The sequence below is a fragment of the Neolamprologus multifasciatus genome, chromosome 6, assembly GCF_963576455.1.
Source record: "Neolamprologus multifasciatus chromosome 6, fNeoMul1.2, whole genome shotgun sequence".
Classification (NCBI taxonomy): domain Eukaryota; kingdom Metazoa; phylum Chordata; class Actinopteri; order Cichliformes; family Cichlidae; genus Neolamprologus; species Neolamprologus multifasciatus.
Genome location: NC_140444.1, coordinates 24,021,591 through 24,042,292, shown reverse-complemented (window position 1 = coordinate 24,042,292; position 20,702 = coordinate 24,021,591). Strand labels below are relative to the sequence as shown.

The 20,702-nt window shown below is 41.7% G+C and overlaps 1 protein-coding gene across 5 annotated transcripts in view; it reads left to right on the top strand.

Moving 5' to 3' along the window:
• The window catches only part of bnc2 (basonuclin zinc finger protein 2), a 174,381-nt gene that overhangs the window by 59,558 nt on the left and 94,121 nt on the right, over positions 1-20,702 (top strand). The window lies entirely within an intron of this gene.

The window sequence follows — 20,702 nt, the reverse complement described above, 5'->3', positions numbered from 1 at the left end:
AAAGAGGCATCTGACTCAAGAGAACAAGTGTTCTAGTATCTACACATAACAGAAAAATTAGATAAGACCCAGTTTTGAATTGTACCTTTAGGCACTTTGTTACTGGTCTGTCGCAAAACACATAAATTGATCCCATTTGTTTAGTTGAATCTATAAAAAATGCCAAAGATAACAATTTGACAGGCATAAAAGTTTATTTTTGTACCAACAAGATTTCCAACGACTTATTAGCTGAAAACCTGACACACCCCAGTATGGTGTGCACTGTATCCTTAAAAAGTTTGAGGAAAGTTCAGAAGTGGAAGACAAAAAAAGATGGCAGCTCTAAAAAACACCTATAGCAGACTAACAGTATCTGAATATCATGTCCTTAAGAAGCTACATTTTGCTGCTCCCTTATTTATAAAGGGTCAGAGCAGATAGCTTTGCATGTTTGATTTGGCAGATTTTTGTCCTGGATACCCTTCCTAATGTAACCCCCAAGGCATTAAAGTCACGTGCTTAAGAAATAGGAATAACCTTAACACAAAAACTGACACGGGACCTGAAAAATGTATCTTTATCAGTTGATCCATACTTTGTGTTGGATTGGTTATGCAGGAATTTGCCACAAAGGAAACTTGAAGACAGGTTGCAATTTAGTCTAAAAATATTTTGCAATTTCATCAGACCTAACAGATTTAAATTGTTAAAATGATATACTGGCAATTTATAATAATATCTCGGATAGTATCGAATTGCAGACAGTAAAGCTCAGTGTCACTAGGAAGAAAGGAAAAAGAAAGAAAGCTGCATTGGTGTAAAAGCAGGACTCACACTCACTTGAGCTTAAGTACTTTTGCGTGCACTGTTGCGCACTTGGGAATCAGCGCCCTGCTCCCCATCTGTACACAGCGTGTGCTCTTTGAATGTGTGCATACGGGCACATGGCACTGTGTTTTTGTTGATCACGTCTCAATCAGAGAGGACTTGACCCATCGCAGAAGCCACATTATTGTATTCTAAACACACATCCACACTTCAGCACACACGCATGTAGAGACACGCACACAAAGCGGTAACCCTGCATTCCCCTGTAAACAGTTTACAGCCCCTTCCCTCTCCCTTACGCAGACACAGGCCAAAGCGTCAGTGTTGTGTTCAGCTAATCCCACTGTTTAGCCTTTGTTGGCGGCCTCTAGCAAGGACTCTGCAGCTCATGTCCTGAGGGGGGAAAAAAAACAGTCTTTCATTTGCATGCATATGTGAGTTTGTCGCACACATTAAAGGCCTCCCCTTTACCTCACCGTGCCGCACTAATCTTCATCTATATAAATCTTAAAGTTTGTTTGGGTTCTGTCTCTCCTCCACGAACCTGTCTGCCCCTTTGCAGCCCCATTTGTTTAGCTGAGCATGTGCTTGTTTTCTTGCCATTCTCTCCTTGATTGAGATTGACCCCAACATCTTCACAGCCTCACACACACTGACACACACACACACAGCTCCTGACTGTGTATAGACACCGTGTGGTTTTGGCTTGCTTTGTGCAGCAACAGCCCAAGGTAGGAAATGCTGTTTAGATTAAGTGTGTTCTGATGTCCTTTCAGGCCTTGTTCCTGCTGGATCACTCCCCGTTTGTACCACAAGCCTCTCTAACACTACACACGGAAACACCAGCGGTTTAGGGTTAAGCACAGGACACAGGAGTTTGCTGTTGCAGGGCCACATCTTCTGCGTTACTCTCATTCATGGAAACATGCATGTTTTTGTGTTTATAGCAATGTTCAAGTGCTTATCTTTTGGCTGTATACTCAAACGTTTCTAACGCAGTCTTTCTTCATTGTGTTTTCTGACTGAACAGCTCAAATAAAATTGCGTTTTACATATGTGCGGGTTCTGAACCTGAATTATTTTCATGTTATTTCCTTGGAGGTGCTCGTTACTGCCAGGCACTGAAGTCCAGCCAACTAGGGCACCTAAATAACAGCTATCAGAAGAAAGGAACAGATATCTGATGCCTGCTCTATGTTTTATTAGTGGAGAAAAGGAAAGATTTGTGTCCATTAAGTCAGTGTGGGCTCCAGATTCTCTCTCAACAGGCAGTCTTTAGCTGTTAATTTTTTCCACATAATCAAAAAAAGAAAGAAAAGAGGCCTCAGTAGGTGATGTGTGCAGGAAGGGGCGCTCGTCAGGATCTAAGGGATCTGTTGTATTTAGCCGGAGTATTGGTCTCAGACATTGACATAAGCTTGGTGTGAGTGCCTTTTGTTTTTAGCTGTTTTTCTGTGATGAAATCCAACTTTTTCTGACTGTGTCTTTCCATTTGATCAGCCACGCTATGAGTGAAAGAACAACTTGAGAAAAAAGATGCAGATTTTCAATTAACTGCCACATCTATTTTTTTTTATGTCTTAATCTTCCAAATAGAAAATAGCCTAAATATCTAATGGAAAATAAGACATATCTTATAGGGCACTCCGGAGATTTAGTCTGCCTCTGCAGTGAAGCGGGGGGGATTCCCAGGAAACAGATTAAAAAGGTAAAATGTCCAAAATTAAAGCAGTGAGGGTGACATGTGATATTATTCTTTAGTAGGATTAAGGTTTGAAAATACTGTATTGCTCTATTCTCACAGTGCAACAAATATTTAGTCGAGTCTTAATGCTAAGTGACCCTGATGACAACTGTGAAGTTGTTTTCTCAGACTTCCCGGAACTACAGTAGTGCATCGTTGTGTTTCAGACTTTCCAAATCACATAAACTGTAATTTAATTAGCTGAAGACACAGCGATAACGTCTCAAATAAAGAGCAGGAACAAAATTAGGGAAAATTACATTTAGAAAAGTCCTGAAGAAATTAGGCCTTATTTGAAAGGTCCTAGCTCATAGTTAATCTAAATCTGATCTAATCATTTAATGTAAATAAGAGTGTTTAAATAATCTTATCGTTATTGCTCTTCAGTTTATCCTCTTTGATGATTCAGTGTTAGTTATTATATTGTTTCACAGTATTTTTGATAATCTTCACCATTTCTTCACATTCTTCTTCCTAGTTCATATCCTGCGATGCAGGGTCCACTATTTTGCATGCCTTCCTCCACTTCTTCACATAAGACTCCACTGACCTGACACCACTTTATCCATGCTGTGTTGACACGGAGTCTGGCGTCTGGTAGAGTTTCGCAGTCCGAGGTGACAAGGGACCCGAGGTACTTGAATTGGGCAGCTTTAGTCAGTGGCTCGCCGTCAATAGTGATGGTACTGTTGGTCTGGGGGCCGCATTCAAGGTACTCAGTCTTCTTGATGTTCAGGCGTATGCCGTTTTTGGAGAGCCGGTCTTTCCACGCTTGTGTTTGGGTTTGCAGGGTTAGGCAGTTTTCTGTTTCTGATAGGCACACATCATCTGCATACAGGAGGCTCCACGGATGTGGTGATTGCAGATCAGCTGTCGCAGTGTCCATATAGAGGGTGAACAGCAGGGGCGAGAGGGCCGGGCCCTGGTGGACGCCAACGGTAATCGGGAAGGCTGGTGATGTTCCCGCTGAACATTGGACCGCGCTTGTGACATTACGATAGAGCAGCTGAGTCCATTTCACATAAGCGTCCGGGGCACCATGAGCTCGTAGTGATCGCCAAATCAGTCGTGGGGGACCCGATCGAATGCCTTTTCCAGATCCGGGAAGACCATGTGTACCATTTTTTCAGATTATTTATAAAATTATCTCCTAAGTTCAAAGTGCAAATCTTTTATTGACCTATTTTACAGCTATCTATTCCACTGCCTACCTATGCTGTCGTTAAAGCTGCTATCATTTGAATTCTTACCTATCTATTTATTTATTGTTTTTATTTATAGAGTAGGATAAGAGAGTTTAAGAGAGTTTAAGAGAGAAAAGTACCTGATGAAATAACACAAACTTAAAAAGAAAATGGGGATGGGAGCCACTTTTCTCAGTAGGTACTGCTTTTTCTGTGTGTATGTGGGGAAGTTGCTGGGCAAAAGTGTGTGATACGGATGTGCAGCAATGACACCTCCCTTGCTTTACTTGTCTCAGTGGTCCCAGCATTATTACCAATACCACCGCAGTACACTCCCTTATCTACAGTGGGAACTGATACAGCAACAGCCGCTACTTACGGGGCACACAAATATATCCACACAGTGCTCAGCAATCTGCAGCAGCGATCCCTGTGGGTCCTCTTCGATGATACTGGAGTCGGCAGCGTGTGTTGTGGCAGAGGGATGATAGACGTGAAGTTACTTTGGATCAAATATCAAATCTTGTGCAGCGGTTAATGTTCACACTTGGATAATGAACTATTTGGTCACATCCGTGGATCCCAAAAGATCTGATCAAGTCAGGAGAGGGCAGTCAAGTCCTTCTGTCTGTTTTTGCAATTTACGCACACACACACACACACACACACACACACACACACACACACACACACACACACACACACACACACACACACACACACACACACACACACACACACACACACACCTGCACAGCATACACACATTCCACTTGACTGGAAATCTTCAAGTAACCCCACGTGCCTTTGATTTGTGAGCTCAGCCAATTTGGTCGTACAGGCTCATGATCATTGAAAGTTACTGCTCAGGTGGGGCCAATGGATGTATGGGCGAACGTGTGTGTGCGTGCACTTGTGTTTCTGCGTATGTGTGTGGGCACACTTTGTGTCTGACATTCAGTTTAGTGGCTGAACACATCTGTTCAACTTGCCATGTTAACATTCTCAAGTGGTCTTAGTCACATTAACGCTTTGAACCTCAAAGACTCATGCACTCAGACGTGGTCCATCTGCTATTTAAACTCCAGCAGAACCCAGTAAAGTTAAGATTCATTTTTATGTAGTTGACTCCTTTTCTGTGCGGGTTAAATTCTCCAAGCGGCTAGGGACTTTTACACCTGGTAAAGTGGTTGTAACCTGTTTAAATGGCAGAGCTGATTTCCTCTTTAAACTACTCACATTCAAAATATTTCCCTCCCTTCTAACCTGCTCCTTCCATCTAAACCATACAAATCAATTATTACCCCACCCCCCACCCCCTTTTCCCTCAGTTTTCCTTCCTGCCTGGCTTGCACTGTTCTTTGTTTGTGTTTAAATGATGAAAGTTGATTTATGTTATGTAGTGCATGGGAGTCTAATGCAGCCACAACCACATGTAGTTATATGCCTAATGTTGTATGTTGTCTTTTGGCAGCAGAGCAGAGGTTGACTATTGTTTCCCCTTTCAGACATGCTCCTATTAATCATGAGTGTGTGTGTCCAGGAGTTTGTATTTGCCACTAAGGAAGAGTTTAAATAATACTCAGTGCATGGTGAAAGGCCCGGACATACATCAAACCAGGACCTTTGCCGTTCATGTGATGCAAGAGGACACATAAGAAGAAAATGTAGGACTAAGCTACTGTGTTATTTTATCTCAATAAACAGTATAAAAATTAACGGTTGTGTGGTGGGTAATATTGTTAACTCACAGAAAGAAGATCCTGGTGTCAAATCCACCTGCAGGGCTGACGCACCCCTCTTTGAAGCTTGCATGCTCTCCTCATGTCTGGGTTACCCCCAGCTACTCCAGCTTCCTCCCACTGTCAGAAGACGTGTGTTGGGTTAACTAGTGATTCTAATTTGGCCGTAGGTGTGAATGCAAGTGTGAACGCTTGTCTGTCTCTATATGTTGGCCCTGGTTAGATGGGTGACCCATCCACTCTGCATTCCCCTCTCACCTCACCATCCTGAACTGAATAAGCAGAAGAAAACAGATGAATGGAAATGAAAAGTGAATTTAAATAAAATCCCAGACAATCTCTTTAATATTTATGGACATAAATTACTTACAATTTCTTACAAAGCACTTCAAGTACCTTGAAATGCACAGGCCTGTTTAAAATAAGTCATCTAAACAGTTTGGAAGTCACTCATTACTAAGTCCACATTTCATTAATGCTAATGATTTGCCTAATGGTGTTGCTCTCATATTAATAACTGACTATGGAATGTTTCATATTAACATCACACATGGACGCCAGCAGGGTGCTTGAAAAGACGTTTGAACCGTGGTTACAGTAACAACATTATCAACAGAAACTTAAAAGTCTTTTAGTTACAATATAATTAGCTGAACTCTTGACAACATAATGGAATAAACACTTCCTGCCCTAATGAGTGATCCATGTAACCAACGCTTGATCACAAGCCTACACTGCAGGCTACCTAAACAAATCTCAAATCATATTTGTTAAACAGGCTTTCTCTTCCCAAACTTCGAGCTTTTTCTTCTCCAAATTTCAGCCTCAGACACACACACAGAAACTTGTGAAAACATTAACAGTGGTGTTGCTTACTGCTGTTTGTAGCAGTCTTTCTGTGATCACAGGTGTAGGTCATTTTGTGCAGCATGAAAGCCTGATCTTGCCTAAGGTGTCAGGGGAGCTGTGCTAGCAGATATTCATGTACAGGTGAGACTTGGAAAACTGGAAATAATGTCAGTTTGAGAAAGCTCATCAGTTATTTATCAGTATTGCATGCTCCTTTCAAACAAAATTTGGTGTTTGTGTGCTTTGCCAGTTCATTGTGACCTGCAGTTTCCCATAACACCTCTCTCTGCATAGTTTTGTGAAACTAGGTTTATCTATATAGTTATGAGCTGAATCACACAGCCAATTTACAGTCCCCAGTATAATGTGTATGTCTTTGTCTGCCAGAGTACCCAGACAGAAAGGCCCCAGCCAACTGGTGGATTCAAACCCAGGACCCTCTTTGGTATGAGTCAACTATGCTGACCGCCACACCACTGTTCCACCCTATTTCCTTTTTACCTCTGTGGCTTAAACCTACTTATAGTACAACTCAAGCACGGTCGCCCGTCCTTTGTCTGGCTTTGAGCTGGATTAGCAGAATACTCTGCTCATCCTCTTAATCGAGAGCTGCTATCCACCGTATTATGCTTAATGACGAGCTCCATGAAAACTGAGTTCAATGGTTAAATAAATCGACACTTTTAGTACATGCATTTATCTGTTGTAAATTGTGTTTTTTCTTTTTTTCATACTGGTAGATGTCCCACATCTGCTTTTACAATGCTAACTGCGCGTGTGCATGTAGATGTGTGTATATGTGTGTGTGTGTGACCATGGAAGAGTCCTATATGGAAGCAATTACTGGCAGTGAGGGCCCTCAGACACCCACAGTGCCTCTCACTATGGCCCAAACGGAATGTATCTCCCTCCCCCTTTTTTCTTTCTGTCTCTCCTTCCCTGTCTTTTTTTGCTACCTCTCTCTTTCTGTACCTCTTTCTCTTTCCTCTTTTCCCTCACTGGATTAAATTACTTTCGTATGAGTCCCAGCAAAAGGGCAAGGTGAAACCCCTTTCTATTTCTTTTATTTATTTATTTATTTTTATTGTGAACAATTCCTCCCCAACGCTCTCCCTGCAACCATATTTTAATTCAAATCACACATTACCAATTTGTGCAAACAAGCCCTGAAAATACCAGCCCTAATTAGAGTAAACTGTGCATGTGTGCACTTACATGCGTGCATGCTCACTGTAAAGCCAGTTGCTAGTTAGTATGCACAGCCAGAGCCATGTAGGATGTAAGTTTTTTGGGAGGTCTCTGCGTCTAGTGGGCCGCTGTCGTCTACCTGTTTGAGTGTGAGAGCGTGTGGACATGTGACTGTAATCTGTTTTTTCAGAAGATCCTAATTCAGAATTTAATGCTTGAAAACCAGAAGAAATTAAATTAGTGGTGAAGCATCCACTGAAAAAAAACAACAACCCACAGATAAACTGGCAGCAGGCAGTGACAGGACTGCAGTTGTCAGGTTTTGGCAAATCGTTGTCATCCCCTCTCTTGTTACAGTAATGCAAAGCTCAATGAAGGAATATCGTCAGGCCTGCCAGCAGTTTCAATTCCTACGTCTGTGGGAACTGAGAAGTCGGAATTTGCCATGTGTATATCCCTCCAAACTGACTCTAAATGAGATAAATAAGTTCAGACTAAATTGGCAGCTCACGTCCAAAGTGATTACTCTTCCCTTAATGTCTCTTCATTGGAATGGGAGAAGACTTGGCCTGCACGGGAATAGCACGGGTTTGCAAGGCGGTCTTTTCCAACACAAAGAAGTGACGAGTGATGGCAGCCAGAGTTTACTTGTCAAGGTTTTTATACACTCACACACACATACGCACACACGCAGCATTCTCATATGCTAACTCCGTCCTCTTCAAACAGTTAGTCTCTCACTCCACACTCCTTCAAACTTGGCCTGCAAAGGAGCCTTACATTCCCTTCCCATGAGTCCTAGTGTGGCTAGTCAGCAGAAGGACCCCAGATTGCGCTGGCTGCACCGCCGCCTGCCTCGTTTGGGAGCGTGCCTGGGCCCTTCGTTTCAGTAACCTTGGTTTGCCCCATCTGTTTGTGAATTCCTGTCGCTCCAATAGGACCACACTGTCCCCAGCAAAATGCTTTCTGGCAGTGGGCAGCTGGACGGACTGGTGGGAAAGTGAAGTGGAAGCTCAGATTGTCTTCCAGGCAAATAAATAAGGCTCACTTGTAGTTTTTCAACCGCAAGTTATTAAACGGCATTGTTTCGACGAAAATTAAAACAAAGGAGAAAAGAGGTTGGGAGTCACAAATCAGCGATGCCATTGTAGATGCAATTAATAATCACGGGAAGCTCAGAGAGCATGTCTTATCTTATCAGATCACTGGCATTTTCTCCTTTACTTTGATATCATATGTTTGGTCCTTGAAGTTGAACTAAGAGTTTTGATTGGTTGCAATAGCTCTCTCACATCCTGTGGCGGTGTTTTGTGTCTGCCAACACCCAGACTCTGGAGTGTTTAGCCTTCACTGCTAGTTCTGCTGTCTAAGGAATTTCATGGGCTAAGTAATTTTTAGTTATGTCTCCCCAGCCCTCTCTCTCTTTGTTTCTTTACACTCTTCCACTCCTTCTTGCTCAAAATCATAGTTATTTGCGGCGTGGCGCTGGGTAGTTTGTGGTTTGCAGAATGGCTGTATTATTCCTGTATTAAGTATCTAGTGTTTCACTTCAGTGTTATAAGAGGCTTCCCTGGCTCAAAATATCAGATTACCTAAAATCATGTAAATATCAGTATCCTCCTTACAGTTTTTCAATAATGCATTTTAGTGCTGATACTGTTTGGAGAGATCTATCACACCGTCTCATTTAAAAAAGGAACTCCAGTGATTATACAAAGATCTTGTGGAGTAGTGCTGCATATGTGGTAAAGGACTACTGAACTGTCAGTGGATTTGCATTGGTGGAGGTGCCAGATTTTGAGGAGGAAGAAAAAAAATGAAATAACAAAGATGATGTCTCTGGCTCTGTGGCACTTTTATTAAAAACACTCCATGCAACCCTAAGTTTTTGACTTATGTGTACCAGGCTATTCTGAGTCAATAACATGTCATATTTCATGCTGGAGAGAAAATGTTCACAATGGACATTTGTATATGAAATATTTATGCAAATAAGTGTAATAATAAGTAAATTGCTTATTCGCAGAGTAAATTTTAAATAAAAAAAACGTTATTGTAAGTAATCACCTAGGTCCTAAAATTGTTACCTGTAAATGCAATTTATGGTGTTTTATGACTTGTTGCTTCATCAAATTTAGTTCTTTACAAATACACTAAACCACAAGTGCCCAGCATCACCTACAAGTACCAAACATTTTAGTGTTATTCATGTCTGTGTTCTGAAGATTTATTTTATAGTCATATTGGTTCATATACTCTGGTAATTAAGACAGTTTAAGCCTGAAATTATAGCAAAAAAAGTTTTTCTGGCTGTTGATGGTGTTTTTTCATATATGATACATAAAAATAAAAATAAAAACAAAAAATAAATAAAAAAAATAAAGTGATTTTAATAAAATGAATTGAGAATGTTGAATAAACCTTTATAAAAGCAAAATTTGATTTTTTAAATATAAAAGTCAGAACCACCCCCCTCCCAAAAAAAAAAAAATACAAAAACAATTAAGTTACAAAAAATAGGGCAACATTTTCAAATAAATTATTATTGTGTTATATTTTCCCACTTTAATAATCGCCTTTAGATTAAGTAAGTAAAGATTTACTGATAAACATCATTATAACATAACCGTTCGTTCTCCTCAATCTGCCTGTCTGCCCACATCAGTGCAGGTTCTTCCTCCTGTCTGTTTGCTTGACACTCCACTGTGTCACAATGCTACTAATGGCCATTGCTGAGCCAGCCACTTTCTAAATGACACCCTCCTCCGCTCAATACAGCTGCTCTGCAGTTACACGCTCACTCTTCTCCCCCCCTTTTTTTCTCCCTCCCTACCGTCTCCGCTGACTTCCTCTCATGTACAACGCAGTGGCTCCCCTCTCTCACGAGGAAGAAAAGCAGTTTCTTGTCAATTATCTCTCAATATTTTCTACTCAACATGCCTCTTGATGAAAGATCGTCATGTTGTATGGTGCACACGTCCTTTTATACATCACATATCAGTGGCTGGATAACTGACAGTGTGTGACTGGAGCGTCTTCTCCCTGCTGATTGCAGCGCACCCACCAACACAATGATTTGTTCATTCATCACCCCCCCCCCACCCCACCCACCCCCCATGCATGCACACGCACACGCACACACACACACACACACACACACACACACACACACACACACACACACACACACACACGCATGCACACAAACAGTTCTCGTTCTCTGCCTTCTTTTATCTCTTTTTCCCCTCCTCACAAAACATCACCTTTCTCTCCTTTTAATCATCTTCATCTCGTTGCATGTGTGTGTGTGGTTGTGTGTGTGTCTCTGTGTGTGTGAGAGCAGCAGAGGGTGGTGTAGCACATTTCCTCTACTGCAAGCTATACTAAGGATGTATGGAAGCCAAATTGAGTTTGGCCTTAGTTTGACTAGAGCAACCCTGCCAACCTAAATCCTGGATCGACACACACATGATCACTCTCATTCTTTCCCACATATCAGCTCTCCCACTTCCGCATACCCCAGGTGCCACTCGGATTTAATGTAGTTCGAATGACTTTATTAACTCTCAAATGAAAAAGAACAAAAAAAACAGTAGTGGTTGTGATGACTGAGGCATTCATCTTTTGTTGCCTCTGACTTTGTCTTTACAGGGACCACACACACAGACACACGCTCATGAACGTGTGCCCTCAAAGTTCATTGGTTAATCAGCCAGGGGTTCCAGCATCCTAAAAGATGGCGGTGGCAACATTTTGGCACTGGCAGCTCATAACTGGATTGCTGTAATTATTCATTGGGAGAGTGATGCCTTCCAGGGGCTGAAGATTGATTAGGTTTGATACGCAACTTAGTGTAATCTGTCTTTGACCACGGCTCCTGTCCAAATTGGCAGGAATAATAAAAAAGAGCGCAAGTTATTTTTAAAAAGGAAAGAGAAGCGAGCGAGCAAATGAAAATGGAGGTGGGTGGACAAAGGGAAGAGAGAAAGATTGAGGCATATCCTGTGTCATGTCTCCTGTGGCGCCCCTTTGCCATACACAAACCATTAATCTGCAAACAACAACAGCCGGGCAACCATTTTGTTTACAGTTGAGCAAGACTCAAGCTAAATAAAGTCATTACAACCTTAAAATACACACCTCTTATTGTCAGCATCGTTGTGTACTCGGTTCAAAGTGTTCCGTGTTTCCAGGCGCATGTGGGTTTTTATTTTATTTTTTTCCCCCTTTGCTTATTTTGTCGGCCAGACCAGCGCGATCCTCGGTTGTCTCATTTTCCACGACTAAAGTGTGTCTTCAGTTAATCCTCCAGTGTAAGCATGGCAGAACTTAAAAGGCTCTGATTAGGCTGTTGTGTCCCACAGGTTAGCTAGATATAAACTCGTGACACACTCACAGTGCCCGTAGATACCCCAGAGACCTCTCTTTGTGTTAATTAAAGGAGTCTCAACTGCAATTAGCAGGCTTTACAATGAACGTACCCACAGATAAACACATACATGGGCACACATATGTGTACACACAGTGATACAGATACATCCAAACTGTGAGTACATTTACGAGCCCACAAACACTGTTTACAGTTGCTTAAGTATCACCATGCCATTGCATTTATTGTTAGGCTAACTACACCAGATTGTCTTCAGTGTCCACTAGTGGTCATAATGATGGGAAAACAAGCGTGACATGGGCTTGAAGCGGCGTTATTCTGTGGGTACGGCTAAAATCTGTTTAACAGATCATAGAAATTTGAAATACAAATAACATTTTCTACTTATATTGGAGTTATAATGCAAAGAGTTTAAGTGTGCCAGGCATAAGGATTTGAATCCATGGGTCATTTTAAATCATTTTTAAAATATCCAGTGGCAGTTCATCTTTCCAGGAGCAATGCTCTTTTTTTCCTCACAGAAAAAATAATATTTTTTTTTATTAGGATTCCTTTATGATGATGGTTTTATATGAAAACATCTGGCAGTGATTTTTGCTTTTAGCAGCATGTATAAAATTATATTCACCTCCATTATGCCTGGTCAAAGCGTTCTCATCCCTGTTGATCAAATATTCCCACACGAGAGGTCGAGAGTTTGTCAGTTGGCTGATTTTCTTTAGTTTCCCCTCACCGGTGAAGTTTAGACACAAAAAGTGCAGGCTTAGGGTGATCTGGTGCTTTTAAACGTGCCACCAATTGATTCTTTACAAGTGTGCGTATGTTATGAGTTGGGAGTGAGAGATAATCATGTGCACTGATGCCAAAGGGACACTTTGTCCCGTGCCTCTTTGACACAAACGCAGAAATGAGAAAAGGCTGGCTTTGTTGGACGCAGAAAATTAGCTGACTTAGATGTTATTTAAAGGTTTTGTTATGTTTCTGTGTGTTGTCTGGGGATTTTATAATCAGCGCAAATGGCCCTTGGTGCCATTTGCGCTGATGTCATTTTACGTCTTATTTTTTGCATATTTTATGTAGGAAAGGACACATGAGGAGATGACTTAATAGCAGTGATACAAGTGCTTGTGTAATTTTGTTGCAGCTCTTCAAGCTAAGACTTGAGGAGTTGTGTTGTGCTCCCTGCTAACATGGGAGTCTGGTTCCATGGTGGCCAAATGGCCCATCATCCTGCCGCCTTATGTACCAAATTAGACCTGTGCTCTCCCGGTGTGCTCAAGCCTTGTTCACAGGAAATCAAGGCCAGGTGGAACTTAAGTGAATGAAGTCCCGCTTTGGCACATTCTAGCTAGGGAGATGACCAAGACCGTGGCCCTACCTTCCCCCCCTGGAGCTTGTCAGATGTTGGAAGAGTACACAGACCCACAGAGACACACATAAACACAGGTGCGAATACCTATTTGCTGATGTTCAACGGGGAGCGCAAACTCGCAGTGGATGGGTGCTGTCAACTCTGTGGCGATGCGCTTAGCTGCTCCACTCCCATATTTACTTATTTATTGGCAGCGATGGCTGCGATGACAGGGCCAACTCACTCTCAGAAAGCCTCCCAGGCTCCACGACTTTTAAGAGCCCCGGGCCTGGTTTGATGATTTTGACGCGAGTTAGCGTGTACTCGAGTTGTCGGGTGCATTCAGGGGGCTAACCGTTCTAATGCGTTTACCCTCCCGCCTTATGAGTGTGTTTGTGTGTCTCGAAGCGAAGTGTCACTTAATAATTTAGCTGCTGGTTTCGTCCCCCTCGCCATCAACCAATCCATTCACAGCCCTTTATGTCTTGCCTCTGGGAATGTGGAGGCCATTCCTCTGCCTCTCTGGGAGTGATTGAACCAGCAGAGACAGGTGACAGAATCTGGTGTGGTGGTGTGTGAGGACAAAGTGCGAAAGACTGACTGCATGAGAAAGAGGGCCAGACAGCCGAGCTGTGAACCCAAATGATGGGAGGAAAGAATAAAAAAAGAAAAGTAGCCCAAGCTGATTTCTGTAGAAATGGAAGGCAGAGTAAAAAACAACAGACGCTCCGAATCTCAACTTAAGTGTGAATACAGCCTCACTCCCATTCTGACCTTAAATTGGTCCTGCGTGTCTAATGTTTTAAAGCAATGAAACACAGACATGCAAGATGGAACACATGCTCATGCATAACGCTGCACACACACACACACAGTCAGGTTTCTGGCCTCTGTGTATGCCAGATGTAGACATGACATATTTTTTCTCTCTCATCAATGTTTTCAGACTAATAGGTTCTTGTTCTCGGTGGAAGTGGTTCTAAGCGAGAGCAGGAATTCAAAGCTTGCATGCCAAACCTGTGGCTACGGTTGTAATAATCAAATAATGTAACTTGGCCACGTGCAAGAATGTGTGTTAATACATGAGAGCTTTCAACAAAGCACCCCAAAGCCAGTGGCCTTCTATATACTTTAATATGACTTCATGTTCACTTAACCCTCCTCTTCTGTGTAATTGAAACCTGATGGTGGAATAATAATCATTTTTTTTATTATTTTTTTTTCCTCTTTATGCATTCGCTAAGCTGATTTTTGCCCAGGCTGTGGGATAGTATTCAATTACAAGGAGGGGAGGGCAGCAACGGGCATTACACTTAGAACCTCTCCACGGGGCTCACAGGAAGAGAAACTAAAATGACTTTTTAATGTGCTGATCGTTTGGTTGGAGCACACATCCTACAGAACTTGAAAAATAAAAAATATATTGCTTCTGAAACTACACTTCCTACTTTTCTCTTCTTTAGACGCGTGGCTAAAAAAAGATGAATGAGAAAGACCAGAGTTAGAGACAGAAGAAGAATTTAAACCAAACTTTTTTTCGTTTTTCTTTTTCCTCAGCAGAAATTCTCTGAAGTAAACCTAAAACTTTCTTGCTTGTTTGCCGAATGGTTTCTACTACCACACAATGATTTGTGTGACATTTATTTGGGTGTTTTTTTTGGCGAGGAGCGTCACAAGTGTTTGTGTGTTTGTCGTGGTGTTAGCGGTTATGTTCCTTGTCATGTGTGTACCATAAATAAAGACTCCCCTGGCTAATGCAACCCACATGTTTTTTTGTTCCCACCTCCTTTCTGGATTTGCATTTGTTTTCTGGGGAGTTTTCAGATGGTACACAGGCTTGTTGGACCACGTCTCAGCTTTTGTGAGGTCATCGATTTTTTTCTTTTCCTTTTTCACATCAAAAGCAGCCGTGGACTTCCCTTTTACTCACAAAGGTTAACTAGTATAATGCGTGATTCCCATTACTTCACCACTGAGCAGATGCACAGCTGTGAACTGATGACTTTCCTCAAAACACATTTGCAGACACAGTCATACCCAGACAGGAGATACTAATAAATAACCACAGCTTTTTAAAAAATATAATTAATTTTAAAATGATCTATTTCAAACCGATGTATTATTCAGTTGTAAGACCAAAATAAACTACAGGTGACCGTGGCAACCAAAGCAAGCAGAAAGAGTTTTTTGTACAGCAGCTTCTTTACACCTGTTTTCACCTGCTGACAATAAGAAACTTCCGGCAGCCGCTCACCAACCAGTTGGAAAATACACATATTTCTCTAGCAGCTTGTGGTTATTTCACATCCAATATGGGAGAAAATTCACAAGTGACCATGACATCATGTGAAAGACCTTTATAGGCAGGAGCCTGGCCATGTAGGGCCTTAAATGTAATTAATGAAATACAGATAGGAGTGCTGTTTCCAACACTTTGGTACGTCCAAAAGTGACAAAGGAGACAATGTTGAAGGGGCCAAATTTAAATATATGCTGTGGAACTTTTTTTTTAAAATCACATCTTGTATGTTCAAAACAAGCCTCCATTTTTTTTCTTTTATTGCACGGACAGTTGTCTACAATTTTTTGGTGGCTTGCCTGACCTATAGTTCACAGAAGTTACATTTTGTTGGTTGACATTCAGCCTGTGGTCGGTGCATATATAGCAAGAAAGAACTGGCCAGTAATTAGTCTGATGGAACCACTTTTAAATGACCTTATTGTGCAGTCTTTTAATGTAATGCAAAATTATGAAAAATGGAAGCAAAATTAGGTCTCAGTGGAGATTTAATTATACTTGTTGGGTGTCAATATTTACTATTGTCCACAACAAATGCTTTTAAAGGGTCGCGGTGTAACAACTACTCAAATCTTTTTAGGTTTTAGAAAAAAAGAGAGAGAAGCTAATCAGTGAGTGTAAAAGGGAGCAGAAAGTTAACACAGGTAAAGACACATTAGTGAGGTCAGGAAGGGAGAAAATCTGAGGGTTATGAGACTGGGAGGAAGGGTAAAAACAGAATAATGAGAGGTGGGGAAAAGTGTGGAGGAGGTTCAGAGAAGGAAGACACTGTCGAGAAGGACTTTGTCAAACTCTCACCACTGGGTTCGGTGGATATTGGGTTGGACGGTGAGGTGGGGGTGGCGGGGGGCAGAGTTGCCACGGCAGCGTTCCGGATGGGCAGTCGGTCTCCTCTCAGGGGTGAGGGGGGACGTGGGGCTGTCAGGGAGCCTGGCAGGTAGAGACACAACGCCCTGTGACTGGGGGGGAGCACGGGTCAGTGAGAGAGGACAGGACTGAAGGGATGGAGGCGGCGGAGGGGTGAGGCAGAGGCCTGTCTGATGAGGTGAGGAGAGAGTTGTAAAGGAGGGAAACATAAGAGAAGTAAATGAGGGTGGAGGAGGAGAAGAGCTACTGATGATTAGAAGAGAATTATCCAAGTGTGAGTGTGGAGTATTTTCTGCTACCGCTTTGATATTTTTACTCCCTTCCCGAGTCGCAGAACATCGCAACCTCTTAATTCCTGCCACCTTAATCACACTGGACAAAGCAGAGATTTGTGCATTTGGAGTCATGCTAAATTTTGTTGAATTTAAGTTTAGATCTTGTTCCTTATAGAAACATTCCAACAAGCCATAGTATTTGTCAGATAAGTTGGCACCAGCACCAGAAACCATTGGTAGGGCCACTCTAGTGACTCTAATTAGTTGTTATAAATCCTACAATCCATAACAATAACATCTGTGAATCATTATACAACTTAAAGAGTTAAGTAATTTTTTTTTCTCCCACTAAAGTTGTTATATAGGCTTTTCCATTAATAGCTGGTGAATGTAGCTGATGCTGGAGATAATCCCATCTCCCTGTTTTTTTGATGTCATCATGTGAGTTATTTGCTAGCTAGCAAACTGCAAGCTGTAGAACTAATTGATACTGAGCTAGAGAAAATTGCTGAAATCTTTCAGTTTTTACAGCATCTTTAAACACTTAATTTCTAGCTTGTATGATTTGTTTTGAAATGCATCTTTACACAGAGTTTAAAGAGGTTTTGAAAAAGAAGATGCTGGAAATCCATCAGTCTGTTTACTGTTATTAGCTAGTTAGCTAGTTTCTTAAGTATCTCAGTAAATATCACTGGGTTATCAGACTGTTGGCTCTAAGTAATATTTAATTTTTTGATTGTTTTTTTTCTTATTTTCTCAATATTTTGAATTGTTAATTGCTGCCAAATTATTAAATCAACAGCATGCACGCTGCAGGGCTCCACTTTTGTCTATTTGTTGCACCACAAAAACTGTATCATATCACGAATCAGGAAAGCACCAGTCAGATTAACTGATGATAAAAGCAGTGACTAGTTGCAGACCCACTAATATAAAGAATATAAACACCACGCATGTTTGAATTGAGGTTTTCAGATATAGAGAGCTTAAGTGAATTTCTGCATGTGTGTGTGTTTATGTGTCGTCATGTGAAAGTTGTTCAGAAATTTGGTGAGAAGGAAGAATAGTAGTCTGGTGCCTGCTGGGATCGAGGTGAACATGTGAATGAGCACGGTATATGTATATGTATGTGTGTGTGTGAGCATCCATGCTGATGCTGATAAAATTGTAGTTTTGTCTCCCGACCTGGATAGTGGAGCCTTCCCTTTGAAGGAAAACTGAACTAGGATGTGGAGTGCTGTTATGCATAACATGTCATTAGATCACAAATTGCTAAACTGGCATTAGCAAATGATGCTCTTAGCAATTAACCTTCTGCCTTTCTATATTACCACAAATACAGCTGAAAATTGTAAATAACTCAGAACACTCGTTAGACTCGTCTTGTTCTACTGTTTCGTTCACAAAGGTGCACTTATGAGTGGAGCCCAGATTGCAGTGATCAGTGACACGGGCAATCATGTGGCTCTCTTTATTCTCTCTCAGACCTTTTGGTGCCCTCGTCTGCCTTTCTCTCCGTCTTTCTCTCCGTCTGTCTCTAACGCTATCACAAGTGGAGGGCTGTTCCTGTTGGTGTCATATGATGTCTTGTGGCCCTGTAGTGGTAGCAGAACAGTGACAGTTCTATCCCTGCGCCATCTAATCGACACGCCGCTCGTTGTCACATGCACACACACTGTGTTCATAAATCAGGTCACTGACAGTACCAGCCCTTAGCCATGTGTTCCTGCTTACGTCTTTAGTGTACTGCTGAAAAGCTGCACTCACGTTTTCGTTTTTTGACCTTTTTTTTGGTCACTTTCCACGACTCTTTATTATTGTTTAGCTTTGTTTACCTTTAATTATTCGAACAAGAACGTAAGATGATAGGAAAGCTTTATACGAGCAGAGAAAAAAAAGTTGGGAATGACTGAACAGCTGATAGGATGAACTCTAGATGTGACTTTCATGTGACAACCTGAAAAGAATCAGTGTTTCACCAGCCAGCATCCTGCTCGGCAAAGAGACGCTCATCAAGCTCCTTCTGCTGGTGGAGATCATTTGTTTCTGTGGCACATGATCGCCGCCGCTGCACAAATTATGTCGTTCCACCTTCCACTTGTTGTCCTCTCCCTTTCTGGCCTAGTTTTTGTGCGAGCTGGTCTTTGTTGTTGTGATTTTCTGTCGTGAAAAGAAAAAAAAAAAAGCAACACAAAACAGAAAAATAATACAGCAGCAAAGCATCGTAATTATGACTCTTTGATGACTCCCTGTATTTGTTTTGTACTCTTTGTTGTTTGCTTCAACAGGTTTTCTCACTTTGCACAGAAAATAAAAAGCTGGGTACTTTGCCTCTCAAGAGCATAGAAAGGGGAATTGGTTCTCTTGAGACTGGCCTAACAACTCAGTGCTGTCGCACCCAATTTCTGGGCTATTTGACCCATTAGATGTCAGTGCTTGGGAAACAAACAGGCAGTGCTAAGAGGTTTGATGGGCATAATAGTGTGGATTTAGTGATGGATGGTGCCATAGTTAAAGTACAAAGAGTCCAAGAATGTTTTAAATCTCACTTTCTGCACTCTTATTGGACTCTTTTACCCGACGTGCTCTATATGTTTTTCTTTAATTAAGACTGAAATATAATCAGAACGGAAATAATAGAATAGAAGCCAAAAATAAGTGAACAGTAAAAGAATTAATGCAGTGATGTAATATAATATTGATAAATATAGAAAAATGTAACACCAATCATGAGAAAACACGTTTGTGTTGTTTAAAACGATATCAGCACAATCCCCGGTAGGTACTGGCAGATGTTTAGATCACAGATTTATATTGTTTCCCGATTGCCATCTGAACTTTGAGGATTCAGTCATTTATCTCTAAAGGGCACCAATTTCTAAACATCAAATGAAAGAGGAAAATCAGAATTAAAACATGAATCAAGCAACGCATGCAAAGCAGTGTGCAAATGTGGCATCACCACAAATGACTGAATCCTCAAAGTTCAGATGGCAATGGAGGTTGATTTATATAGCGCATTTCATTATACTTCAACTCTACTTAGGTGAATGCAAAATAGAACAACGCATATTAATAGTACTTTTTTGATTTTTGCCCTACTTTAAAAAATTGATTGCATTTTTTTTAAATCACTTTTGAGCACATCCCTAGAAGAGTTCAAACTAACGTCTTCATACGTAGATGTCACTTTGCTGTTAAAAGAGGTTATCAACTCTGGCGTTGCTTTGAATTTCTGGTTATAGTTGTTGCTCCTTTGTTCTGCGACTCTTCATTGTTGACACCTCCCTTCTGACTGCTCAGATTGCAAAATTGTACCCGAGACTGAGGTTGTGAGTACCTGGGGAGTAAGAATGTTGTGGCAGAGCTTTAGCCTCATGTGCACGCCAGTATTGATCCGTGCAAGCCTCAGTGACTGTTGCTACAGACCAGGCTTCGCTCATGGTACAGGACTCCCACCTGTCACCAGTCGGTGGCAGCTAATGAGGAAAAGCAGCCCATCACACACTAGTACAGCACACACACACACACACACACACACACACACACACACACACACACACACACACACACCCATCAGCTTCTGGGATAACACACTGCCACCAATTCTGCCCTCTCCTCCTGCCTCACCCAGGCACCCCCTTCTCCCTTTTTGCCCCCCCTGCCCCCCACCCCCTCTTTTTACTCTGCCTCTTTCTCTACCTTACTTTTCCTCTAATGAGTTGCAACACTGATAACGAGCCTGATGATCTTCCATTGATTCAGCTATCACTTGCTTGTCTGGTAATTGATCCGTAGCTGAGCCTCTAGTTAATTATATGGGCTTCGACATGGACCCCTGCCCCGGGGGGAATTCTCAAGTCCTGCACAATAATAGTTTTAATAAAGGAGCTTGAGGATCTCCAGTATCCCCTTTTTTCCCACCCTTTTCCTGCTTTCACAGATTTTTCATCTTTCTATTTCCTCTTGCCTCCTCTTTCCAGCCCTCCCTTCAAAAATTCTT